A 13,012-nucleotide genomic window follows, 5' to 3' on the forward strand; every position below is an offset into this window, starting at 1 on the left:
CTCTGTCGTCCTAGCGGGGACCTTGACAAAAATGTACCCAATTTATGCTTACATACATTTATATGTAATATATATAGTTTTATGATTTTTTTGGTAGTTTGCTTGTAATTAACAATATATTGTATATTAATACAGCAGTATTTTGGAACGATATTTTTCAAGATTGTTAATGTAATACGGTCAAAAGATTAAAATTGGAATGATAACTAGTAAAATACTTTTGACTGTTTTTATGACAACAATAGGTAATATTTCGATTACTCTCTCGATTTTTGTTAAAAAATGTTTTCGTTCAATAATAAATAAAGCATTTACTTTATTTAAAGGAAATAGTAATTTATATATTAAAATAGGATAAAACATTTGTGGTGTATTATTTCATTCCATATAGAAATTCCATTCTTTGTTACAGATCCACGGAAAACTCAAAAATAAAGTAATTCTACTTGGTTTAAAATGAAAGTATTAATTGCATAGAAACTCATTGGTTCGTATTTCAGATTTCGAATTTGTCGTCCAATTTTTTGAGCTTTATTTTTAACCATGTTACCATCGAATTCGTGGTTTGTTGCCACCTCACATGTTTTTAAGGTTCGAGCATACTCAGAGTAAGATTCTGCCAGGAAACGATAACTTTCAGCGACTTTTTTCGATTAAATAAGAAAAGTAAGGCCTGCCGCAAATGCACTTTTTCAGGCACGAAACTTGACATTTTAAAAGATATATAAATCTGTGATGATGTTGCTTTCGCAAAATATAACATGTATAACTTTGAAGATTGATGTCAGTAGAATAAAATGACAGAAAGTCCGTTCAAGAAAACAGTGAACTGACGCCAAAACGTCGCAATGTTGCCGCATTAACTCTGAGTTTTAGTTCATTTAAGCTCTGACAACAAAATTCTGATCTAAATAAACAAATGAAACAAAAATGTTATCAAATATAATTTACTTTAATATTATTTACACCTAATACTTATATTAACGAAAGACCTAAACTATAATTAATTATACAGTCATAATAGTTTGTAGGTTAGTGTTTTGTTTTATTATATTTAAAATGAATTCTTTTCTACACCACCTATGAGGTAGCCTTCTAGGCGCGTTTTTTTAATGTAGTAGTGTTCCCTAAAGGCCTATCCACCTAACTAATAATGGTATATCCAAGAAATGTATTTTACTTTTAATAGAGAGCATATTTACCTTCTATGTTTAGTTCTTGTTTCCTTCGTTACAGTGTTTCCTTATCAAGTCATTTTGATATTACTTAGTTGCTTCTATTACTACGTGTGTAAATTATTTTTGATAAAATTAGATTAAAACATTGGATTCTCCTAATTGCATTTGTCATATCTGCAAGACAATTAGTATTCATTCTTTCCTTGTATATTTTAAACAAATGCTCATGTATATTCTGAACAATTGCTCCTCTGCACATAAATCTTTCTCTCTAAACAATCTCTCTACAATACGATTTCCTTCAGTTATCATATATGAATTATATGCTCACCTTTAGTTGTTTCCGCTCTCATCACCCAGTTTTTGAAATTGTCAGCATTGAAACATAATCCCACATTCAGAAAGTTTCACTCAATCACGGTCACTTTCGGAATCGTGATCCAACTGAATCACTGAAGCGTAAATTTCCAATCTATCTGTCAGCACTTGTTCATAATTCTATCATTTGTCAACTTCTTCTTCAATGTGTCTGATCAAGTTCATCCAAACCGAAGGTGTTATTAACCATTCCTGTTTCCAACATGAAGAACAATAAAACCTAATCAATTGTCAATTCCAACTTTTACCTTTTTCCATTCATTTTTGTTATCTTAATACTATTTTTATTATCATCTTGCCATGAGTGACCTAATATACCATTCCGAAATATCCATATCATCTAAATTCACAAATTGAAATGATAAGTCTTCCTAGATTTTATTATATGCTTTTAAAAATTGTATTCATTTAAATGCAATGTCTGAAAGTTCCATTAGATCTCTTCGTGAGTTATCTTTACACCATTTAAATCCTATATTACCCAACAGTGTACGAAGGGATGTTCTACATCCCTCAAAGAGCTGCATATCTTTAAGCCTTTTATGGATACTTTCTCTACTGACAGTTTCCTCTGAAATAATTCTATTAAATTATATTTATTTTAAAAAAACTACTCACTGTTTTTATACATTCCATATATTTTCTCTGATAGAACTAACATCAAGCTGATCTTGATTTGTCACCCTCCTTGTACGAGGGCGGTTTTTTAGCGAGCGGTTTTTTAGCGAGATATTTTAGTGACTGTGCCCATACTAATAGCTGCAACACGTTAAAAAGTCTTTTCAATAAAAACCACAGTAACTTAATATTTAACAGTAAAAAAAGATATGTTATATTATATATCATATACATATTTTTATATATTTTATATTTTATAGATTATATACGTATATGCGCAGAAGGGCATTGACCTTTTTTTGGTACCATTGACACTAATAATGAGATTCAGCTTTATCTCATCATAATAATGATTTAGTTTTGTTTCATCATACCTATCGGACGACACGTATACATTGTACCGCTATATTTTATTTAGCGTTCTATGATTCTGTCGGTCTTGTAAATCAAATGCATCCAACGAGAGAACCGTTTGGGTAGAACTAAAAACATTTTTGACCTACATCTATCGTTTTCATGCCCGAGCTTTACAACCTTCAAGGACTCACAACACTCTTTCTTTATTATTCATTATATTTATATTCATATAAATATATCTATTCAATTTAAGCATAATAAGTGCAGCCAAAAATAATATTTAACAATTAATATTTAAAATTTGTTAAATCGATCTAAAAGTGTAGTATATTCCTTTAAATATTATAGTTAAATCCTTGGAACATAAAAATTGTTTTTATATTATTTGTTAATAAAAACGATGTCTGAAATTTAATATAAATAACCTTATAAATTTTGATTATTTACGTAATAATAAACTGATATAATAAAAGAGAATTAATTGAATTATTTTGACCATCGTAAAATTATTATTATTTAAGTTTCAATTGTCATTTGTCGTAACTATACAATATCAACATATCGTAATACATTTTAATAATATTGCATTATAATCAAAATAATGATAAACAGTCAATTTTACTAAAAACAATCATTTAATTACGACGAAATATCAATTTGACCTATATTAGTAACGTTTTTCTTATCGCTAGCGTTTGGTCTTTCAACCAACCTTGTCTGAACCTTCCCTAACTTCTCGAAGGTATCTCGACAATTCGCAAATGTCACAGGACGAAACGAAATGAGAAAAAAGAAACAAGCATGCAAGCATGTCTATTCCAAAAGCTCCTAGATGTGGCTGGCCAGCACGAATGTATTCGAACTTATACGAGGACGGTTTATTTCCCAGCCATTGAAAAGATCAGTTCGATGGTAACAATCTCTGGAGATACACTTGTTATATTAAGTTACGTTTAAATATCTGTGATATAAATAAGTTTTGATTAGTTTGTACGTGCAGTTCTTATTTTGTCGTAATTTATTTATTACAGGATATTGTTTTACGTTATGTTAGTTTAACATCAATATTCTTAAGAAAACAACCGTTAGCTGCTGACCTATTGACCAGATCACATAGGTATTTAATATGTTTTGCTGGTAAAAGGTGAGTCAAGAGAATTTATTGAATTTATTATTGATGTAACACGTATTAATTGACATAACTTTTACAAATCAAATAAAAAATACCCATTTATCAAATAAAATATCACTGGTTTTTGTTTTATTATTTTTTTACTGGTTTACATTATTTTTCTGGTACACTTTTTCTCTCATTGTTGATTTAACTTAAGCTCCTGTACTGTCACTATTTAACATTAATAGTGATTAAAATATTATTGATTAAATAAAAAAAGAAATACGTTTAAATTAATATTTCTTTGTTTTCAATAATATAAACATATATAATTTCGTTTTTCAAAAATAAAGATATAATACAATCATTACAATTACTTTTCTTTTAAAATCGTTGATTACTGTATTTGATACACATTATTTATGTCAATCATAATAGTGTAATTGTTTATTTTAAATTATATAAGAACTATAAATATGGTTTAAATGTTGAGAATATGAATTAACTACAATTTATGCCACTGATAATCTAACATCTTGATTACTACATTTGTAAATAAGATATTTATATTTTAAGATGTTATGTTAGTATTCCACCATTAAAGTGCAAGAAAATTTTGCGATTACAATTACGATTTCAACTATTAGAAAACCCGTTGAAGATTCAATTTTTAGAGGCATGTCCATCATCAAATCAAACATGTATTACCCATTGACCAATGGAATCATCAAATCTGTAAATAATAAAAGTAGTAGTCTGTATCTCTTCTAGAATTTGAGTATACCGGTACATTAGAAAACCTCTTGAGCTATGAAACACCCAAAATTTATTATTATCAGTCTGGAACTTTGGACATGCAATTTTAGTATCGCAGTTCACAAAGTTTAAGGCCACCAAAAGCAAGTTGATAAGCAAAGGCGCATAGTTGTGTGGCAAGTGAAAGCTGCCCAGACGCCATGGCCATCATTTTTAGAAGGCAGATCATTAAACCTCCAATATTTGTAATATGTTCAATAAATAATTTCCTCAGTATCAAATAAGCGACGAAGATAAATATGCAGAGCATACACTTCGATTGTATTATTTCTAAAACCAAAATTGATCCTAGCAAATATTATATGCTGAGACAGTAATTTAATTCCTATTGGTTTTCAATATTTTAGTTGTAATCAAATGTTGTTGTAAAATTTCTGTTATATTGCATCTTATTCCTCTGTACTATATTCATGCCAAAGCCTCGTCAATAAATTTTACTTTTTATTGTGTATATTGTGTATATTAGCTCTGTTAGAAAATTCTGTAAAAAAATGGGAAGATCAAGCCAAGAAATCTTCATACAAACTCTCTATAGACTGAAACAAAAATGCGACAAAGTGATTTTATGCACCATGAAGCAATATTGATGAAAATATATTGAAACATGAATTGGTAATCTTAATTGATAAATATTTTTATACACATTCAAAAATTAACTGACTCCTAAATAGCCTTAAAATATATATCGTTTTATATGGAGTTTAAATGTCGCTAGAAATATATTGGAAAAATAATGACCATTGGTGGTGAAAATTTTAGTAAATAATAATAATATATTTTTTAATAGGTATTTAATAAGTATTTATTATTTAATTATTATCTGTTTATTATTTATTTATTATTTATTAATTAGCTATTTGTCATCTAATTTTTATATATTTATTATTTGATTCACACTTTTCACACTCTAAGCGTCAAGTTCACTACATTCTATCCAAAATAGCAGTGAACTAACGGGATCTCAATTTATGGCGTCAAAACGTCGCAATGTTGCCGCATTTAACTTAGACTTTAAACAAAATGGACCAAAGTCCCGCTACCATTTACGCAGTTTCCACTGAGTAGCAATAATGGAACGATTATTTTCAATAAATATTGTCACTATTTCTGCTTGTTCTTGTGGCGTATATATTCACCCGTAATAAAATTTGAACGTCTACACAACACAATGGTTAAAGCGAAACTGATCTAAACGTCACCTAACCAAGATGGCGTAATCAAAATGGTAGCGGGACTTTTGCCACACCCTATACCTATATTGATTATGTTTATATGGAAAAATCTACTCACTGTTTTTATACATTCCATAAATTTAATATTGAATATGTAGAAACTTTTTTTTCGGCAAATCCAAAATTATATTCTTCTCTATTAGAATTTTTTTTTATTATTTTTATTTTTTATTTTGAATATTGTTTTCTTTTTTTGAAAGGCTTTAGTCATACTGTCTATACATATATTCAGTTTAGCTGCAATACGATAAAAATAATTACGGTAAAAACCCCAGCAGCTTAACATCTAATAGTATCAATACTTCTAGCGCATTGTACTAGTGAGAGACGTAATCTGTTTCTGACAGACTATTTCATCGTCATTTTCAACCAGAGTAATCACAAATATTAAGCAATGATCTAAAATTTACTAAAAGAAACAAAGCACAAAACAATATTTGCCGGTTTATAACCTGTTATTATCATTAATATTTTGAAGGATTTTACAGACATTCTGCAGGATTTTGCAGAGGATTTTTAGACAATACATTATATATCTTGATGACGTAAGTTTCCTGGTATTTTGGCTAGACTATATTTCCGATATCAAGAGTTTCGTACGTCTCAGATTAATAGACATATCGCCAATATTTCGCAATCTTTATATATATAATTCTTCTGTAATAATTAATATAGAACTATTGGATCGTTTTGAAATTTTTTGTGTGTTTTTATATGGATTCGAGAATAATTTGTAACCACAATTAGACCTAGTGGGTAGCTGCGATAAGTTTCCAGAAACTTTTAAACTAGTTTTGATATCAACTGACTTAAGACATTTTCATCAGAGTCCAGATTTTCATAAGCGTCTGGTTCTAGAGAAACCACGCATGCTCACAAGGATTTGAATTTGCAACGTTGCCAGTTGTTGAAAATTATACGTATATTTGAAGAATATAATATAAATAGAATAATTTACCTTGAACTCGCAAGTTACCCTAATATTTGTGTTGAGACCCAAGTTAAAATGTTTTGCCCCTATAATATAAAAAATGTAATATGTAGAAGCTTTTATAAACTCATTTCATTTTAAAAAGAGAAAATAAAACAATATGTAATTTATAATGATTACTAATCAAAGTTATAGTTCTTGCAAATTAATCGTATACTTAAAGACTATTGTATATATTCTGAAATGTACAAATTAATCTAAAATCCCACTTGACTCATGCTTCAACATTTCTAGAGTCATTTTTATGCTTTTTAGCTGTAGAATTCAATTGGTTTGCTTGTTGAATATGATATAAATCTTTATGAGTCAATAAATCCAGTCTTTTCAAATTTCCACTACTCAAATTAGCATGTTTCATCTAATATAGCATCCATTGGAATTTTAGCAGGTAGTTTGGCTTCAATCATATTTCCGATTTTAGGGTTAGAGTTAAACCCTTTGAAACACTCTTAGAAATTCCTGATCTATTACGCTCAAATTTAGAATATTTTTACCAAAATAGGAACCCCCAACCTTAAGAATCTTCAAGCGAGACAACCTTCAATGTTTCTTGTCCAATTCTAATGTTGTGGATTGACTATATGATCAACGAACTGTGATTTTGATGAGATATACTCACATAAAGGACATCGAGCCATGTTTATCTGTACTTTTACTTGCGCAGGGCCAACAGTGCCTAAAATATAATGAAATTGGTATAGAATTGAATCCAATTTGCAAAATTAAAAAAAAATTTGAATGGATACTCATATATCGGTTTAGATTAAAAGTGTTATTATAGCTTTTTGACAATATTGACAAATCGATGATTTATCCATTACTGCCTACCATTTATAATCAAAATATGAATAGTAAAAGAACAAATAAACTATAAATAACACGACACTTAACCTTACAAAAATATCTCCTACCAGTGTCAGGGTCAAATCCAATATGGCTATTATAGTACGTTGGGTTTACCTTTTTGATTGTATTTGTTGATTGTTTGTAAATGGCAACGCCGCAAAATCACCGAATTTCGGTTGAGATTCTCCAAAAAAATGGAAACAACTGAAATTTTAATGTTAACCGCAGCAATAATAGCCGTTGCTATATGTAAAATATATTAAATAATATTGATATATTATTTGCAATATTAAAAGTAGAACGCAATATCTCCGACAGATCAAGCTAAATTGAACCATAGAATAATCAGACGTAGAGGGGGTCTCCCATACAAAAAGTTGTGACTAAATTATGTGCTTCAAAACCACAGAGAGCGCCACAAGTAGGAATATTAAAAATAGCAGGAAATCTGAAAATTATATTTAAATTTCAAAAAAATATATTTATTCAACTATATATACGCAATAATAACAATATAAATACTATTAAAGATAATAGAAAGAAAGATATTATTAGGCCAGTTATATAACTTTAAATGGGAATATACTAAAAATATTATGTTATACTGGAATAATTGAAGCCATTATATACGTAAAGCGTATTTCCTACAGTCAACATTAATTAAAAAATTGCAGTTTCGCAACATTTCTTATGAATATACATGTAATATGGTTTGTGAAAACTTATTTCCTAATTGTACATTGTACACTGCCTTAAATTTAATACAGTAATTTTTATTTCCTCAACACTTCAATGTAGCAATGTTCAATATTTTGAGAAATACAATTAACTATATTTAAAAAATATCACCATTTGCTGGTAACAAATAAGAATAAACACTTCATTCAAATTAAAGTTTCACAATTTACTTCGTTAAAAAAAAAATCAGCTAACCTCTTGATCTCTGGTTTATGCACAGTTATGCTGTTTGTCTACCCGCAGTTGAAGATTCATCTGTTTCCATATAATCTATATAGAAACACATGTTGAATTTTTTAAAACATTATATTTGTACTTACCTATAATTCTAAATGAAGATTTTAATGTGGAAAAACTTCTGGTACCACAAAAACGATGTGATAAAGTAAACTGTTAAAAATCTACTTTCTACAAAAAATCTTAGTCACTACATTTTAATATAATAACGTTCTAACAAGCAATAATTTCTCAGTAAAAGCTACAAAATCAATGCAAAATAATTAAAATTAATAAACACTTCAAAAAAACTCAAAATTATAAAAAATTAAAAATAACTAATATCACCTAAGTTTTGTTTAATCTGGACCGGTTTAGACCATAACATAGGACCAAGGAAAAGAATGTGGAAGAAAAATACCATGGAAGGAGACCAAGAAGGAACCTGTCAATTGCCCCGCCTTTTAAGCTCCAGGCATTTAAGATCCCTTTCTAAGTATAAATTTACACTAATGTCTTCATCCCTCGCAAATATTTGCGAATTTAGTCCTTTCATGGGATATAGTGTAAATTACATTATACAGTTTGTGTTAATTTACAGTAATATATTGAATAAGAAAAATAACAACAAACAAAATGCCAACATATAGTAATATTTTGAGTTGAGACATTATCATGTATGGTTCTGAAAAGAACCTTTATATTCAATATATATAATATATTATATAATAATATAATAATAATATAAGTAGTCGCGGGTTCGTATCCTGCTGGGACATGGTCGTAAAGTTTATGTTTGTTTAACATTTGTGATTGTCCTTAGGCAAAAGTGCAAAATCCGTCAAGGAAAATGATCCTAATTACGCCAGTAACCAGGCTGGTTATGACCGGATGCCTTCTGGGATGATCTCCAAGTCACTCACCAGTCCATAGGCTTAATGCCGAGGACCGTAGTTCGGAGCCCGCGTTAAGCAGTATGTCCAGTCCAGATAAACCCTAGTTAGTAAAAAGGAGACTCTAAAATATATGTAAAAATTCAAAATAACTTTTATTTTTCATACTAACTATTAATTTTAACCAGTTTTTTGAATAACTTATTACTTAAACTTTTTATTGAATATATTATGACTTTCTATCACATATATTGTCGATGAAAGTGACTTGTATTACGTGCTGAATATAGCAAATATTGAAATATACATTTAAAAATAGTTAGTCGCTGTAAATTATCAACAATTTGCTTGGTGAAAGTATCATAATCATTTAGTGCTGGTTGAAAAAAAAAAAGGTTAATTCAAAAGACATAAATTACTTTATCTATCTGTTTAGTGTTTAAATTTTTTTCAATATTTTTCTGGGTACTGTTAAGGAATTAATAGGTTTAAGTTTTTATTAGCATATTTTTACAAAAAGACGGTTGCAAACACACAAACACAATACAAAATATTTAAAGGCCCTCCATGGCAAGCACTGGAGATCATCACTTCTAGAATTCTTCTTTTTATCGCTAGTCTAATAATTTTCATAAGTTTGACCTTGATTTTTTCCTCAAAATAGTCATCGTTTAAAAATTCTTTATGCAAGTATATCGATTTTATAAATCATTATAATTGTGTGGACTTTACTAAATAATCAAATGAAGAAACAGTTAAATTTTCAAGTTGATCGCATACTGCCAAGACCACCAAGAGTCAAGTTTTAACTGCGGAAAAATTTGTGAAAATTTGTGTTAAACAACAGATCATAAAAAAATGTAATTCTAATTAATATTAATTAATATTGACCTTGATAACTCCTGTACTTCAAAAATAAATTTTATCCGCTATTGAGTAGTAACTGCTATAGCCTAATTCCATAAATAATGTAATATACGGTAATAATGATTTATCAGTAAAACAATTAAGGATTTCTGCATTGAAAAATATTTACCTTTTAATTTTCGTTGCGTCAGAGATGAGAGCGGCTGTATTGTAAATAAGGCTATTGCAGAATGTTTACGTTTACTTTTAAATTAAAAAAGGAATTAATTAAAAAATAGACCAATACAAACAGTATATGCCAATTAGATAAAACAAGGGCATATTGCCCCATTAAATTATATTATTTCATTTATTGTTGTTCAGTTCAAGCAGTGAAATTAAGAAGCAAGAAAATTTTAAAATGTTTAGAGGAATAAGTACTTATTGAAAAGTTTTCCCTATTTCGAAGTAAACTACCACATAAAATAATTTTATTTTAATTATACTATTTAAAACCATTATTGTTGAAAAACACAATCGTATTTGTAATTTTTTTCAGTACTCATATTGCTGTACCATGCAAAATACAAAACACAAGCTTATCTTTTTTCATATACTATTATTGTGATTTAGCAGTTAAAATATTTAAACAGTTATTTCTGGTTTGTCATAGCGCATTCACCATATTTATTTGTTTCAAAATTTAATTTTAGGCATAATTTAATAATAAACATTATTTTATGAAGCAAAGACTTTATAAACTATGTGCAATGCTAATAATGTGTGTATGTTATCAACGTTTTTTGCATCACTATCAGATCCGTTGTTGGAGTGTAACGAATCCGAAATGCAAGCGTTAGAACACCCCTGATTCATCTAAAGTGACCGTATGGATTGAGATATCGGCGCCATAATATTTTTTCAATAGGCTGATTGCTTTTTTTTAATACAATCTACTATTACAAGCTTTTTGTTGGTATTGCTTGGGATGCCATTTTATTGAATATAATCTCTAATTTCTTGCCTAACCAAGATTATCAGATGCTGGTTAGCGATTAAATTACCCACTCGTCTGAAATTAAAGGCTTAGATTCCCACTTTGGGAATAGATGTTTGTAATATGTGACCAAAAATATGTAAAATCTGATACGCACACGTAGTAATCAGACTGGACAGATCAGAAAAAGTGTTTTGTTACTTAATTATTACAAGTAAGCATATAAAAGACTCGTCCAAAAAAATAATGCGTTAAATAAATATTACGGCGCATTCGCCATATAGTCCTCATATTCCTCTAGACTATTATTATTTAATAACCTTTTGATATTGAGCTTTTCTTTGCTCCTAGGGATCAAGATATTTATTATAATGGAATATTTCGTAGCCGATCGCATAATTTATAACGCCATCATTTTTTGCCAATATTGAATAAAATATATTCTGAAACTTAACAGGTCAATTGAAAAGTCCCCGGCCTGGCACATAGATAGCGCTACTAGAATTAAATCCATATGTTTTTAGTTAGCTCTAACTTTTAAAAGATGCGTGTATAAAATTTGACAGCTGTCGAATTATTAGTTTGTAAATTATAGCAGTTTGAGTGAAACAACTTTTGTTATTGTGAAAAAAAGGATAAAAAGGAATTTCGCGTGTTGATAAAATATTCCTTTTTGAAGGGAAAAATACAGTTGAAGCAAAAACTTGGCTTGATGCCAAGTTTCCGGACACTGCTCCAGGAAAATCAACCATTAAGGATTGGTATGCTAAGTTTAGACGTGGTGAAATGAACGCCGAAGACGGTGAACGCAGTGGACGTCCAAAAGAAGTTGTTACCCACGAAAACATTAACAAAATCCACAAACTGATTATGAATGACCGTAAATTGAAATTGAATGGAATAGCAAACACTAAAGATCTCAATTGAACGTGTACATCATATCATTCACGAATATTTGAGTGTGAGAAAGCTTTGTGCAAAGTGGGTGCCGCGCGAGCTCACTTTTGACCAAAAACAACGACGAGTTGATTCGGATCAGTGTTTAAAGATGATCAAGTGTAATAAACCCGAATTGTTGCGCCGATATGTGACAATGGATGAAACATGGCCAATCGACAGTCATCCGACTGGATTGCACACGATGAACCCGTCGGCTGGTAAGGTTATGGCGTCTGTATTGTGGGATACACATGGAATAATTTTCATTGACTACCTTGAAAAAGGATGGACCATCAAAAGCGACTATTACATAGCGTTATTGGAGCGTTTGAAGGACGAAATCGCCGAAAAACGGCCGCATTTGAAGAAAAAGAAAGTGCTGCTTCACCAAGACAATGCACCGTGTCACAAGTCAGTGAAAACGATGGCAAAAATCCATGAATTCTAATTGCTTCCTCATCCACCATATTGTTCAGATCTGACCCCCAGCGACTATTTCCTGTTCTCAGATCTCAAAAGAATGGTCGCTGGGAAAAAATATTCGTCTAATGAAGAGGTGATCGCCAAAACTGAGACCTGTTTTGAAGCAAAGGACAAATCGTGCCACAAAAATTGTATCGAAAAGTTGAAGGGTCGCTATAATATATAAGGAAATTATGTTGAATAAAAAAACTAAATTTGCCAAAAAAATGTGTTTTACTATGGTAGGCCGGGGACTTTTCAATTGACCTGTTATATATTATCTTATATTTTATATTATATAATTAATTCTTCAATAATATGCATGACAATATAAAATAGGTAATTAAAACTAGTTAGGGCATAAAATACAGTTTGTAGGGTTACAATATTG

General features: G+C 29.6%; 1 protein-coding gene and 1 long non-coding RNA gene across 3 annotated transcripts in view; one reads left to right on the top strand and one right to left on the bottom strand.

Annotated features, from left to right (window-relative positions):
- Positions 1-13,012, top strand: part of bbg (PDZ domain-containing protein big bang) — a 38,280-nt gene that overhangs the window by 5,971 nt on the left and 19,297 nt on the right. Inside the window, exon 1 of one of the 2 annotated variants that reach the window (XM_076405672.1) lies at positions 3,300-3,675. The exons of the other annotated variant lie outside the window; for it this stretch is intronic. The gene's annotated coding sequence lies outside the window, so the exon portion shown is untranslated. Of the gene's footprint in view, positions 1-3,299; positions 3,676-13,012 lie in introns of those variants that run through there. 2 annotated transcript variants of the gene reach the window in all.
- On the bottom strand, positions 975-2,277 carry LOC143197228 (uncharacterized). Its single transcript, XR_013005960.1, has 3 exons — positions 2,175-2,277; positions 1,805-2,127; positions 975-1,748 (listed from the first exon to the last, which is right to left on the bottom strand). It is a non-coding gene; the product is annotated as an uncharacterized LOC143197228 (long non-coding RNA).

This window comes from Rhynchophorus ferrugineus, unplaced genomic scaffold (genome assembly GCF_030347505.1).
Source record: "Rhynchophorus ferrugineus isolate W39M unplaced genomic scaffold, kcgeb_rfMv2 rfM5, whole genome shotgun sequence".
In the NCBI taxonomy this organism is placed as follows: domain Eukaryota; kingdom Metazoa; phylum Arthropoda; class Insecta; order Coleoptera; family Curculionidae; genus Rhynchophorus; species Rhynchophorus ferrugineus.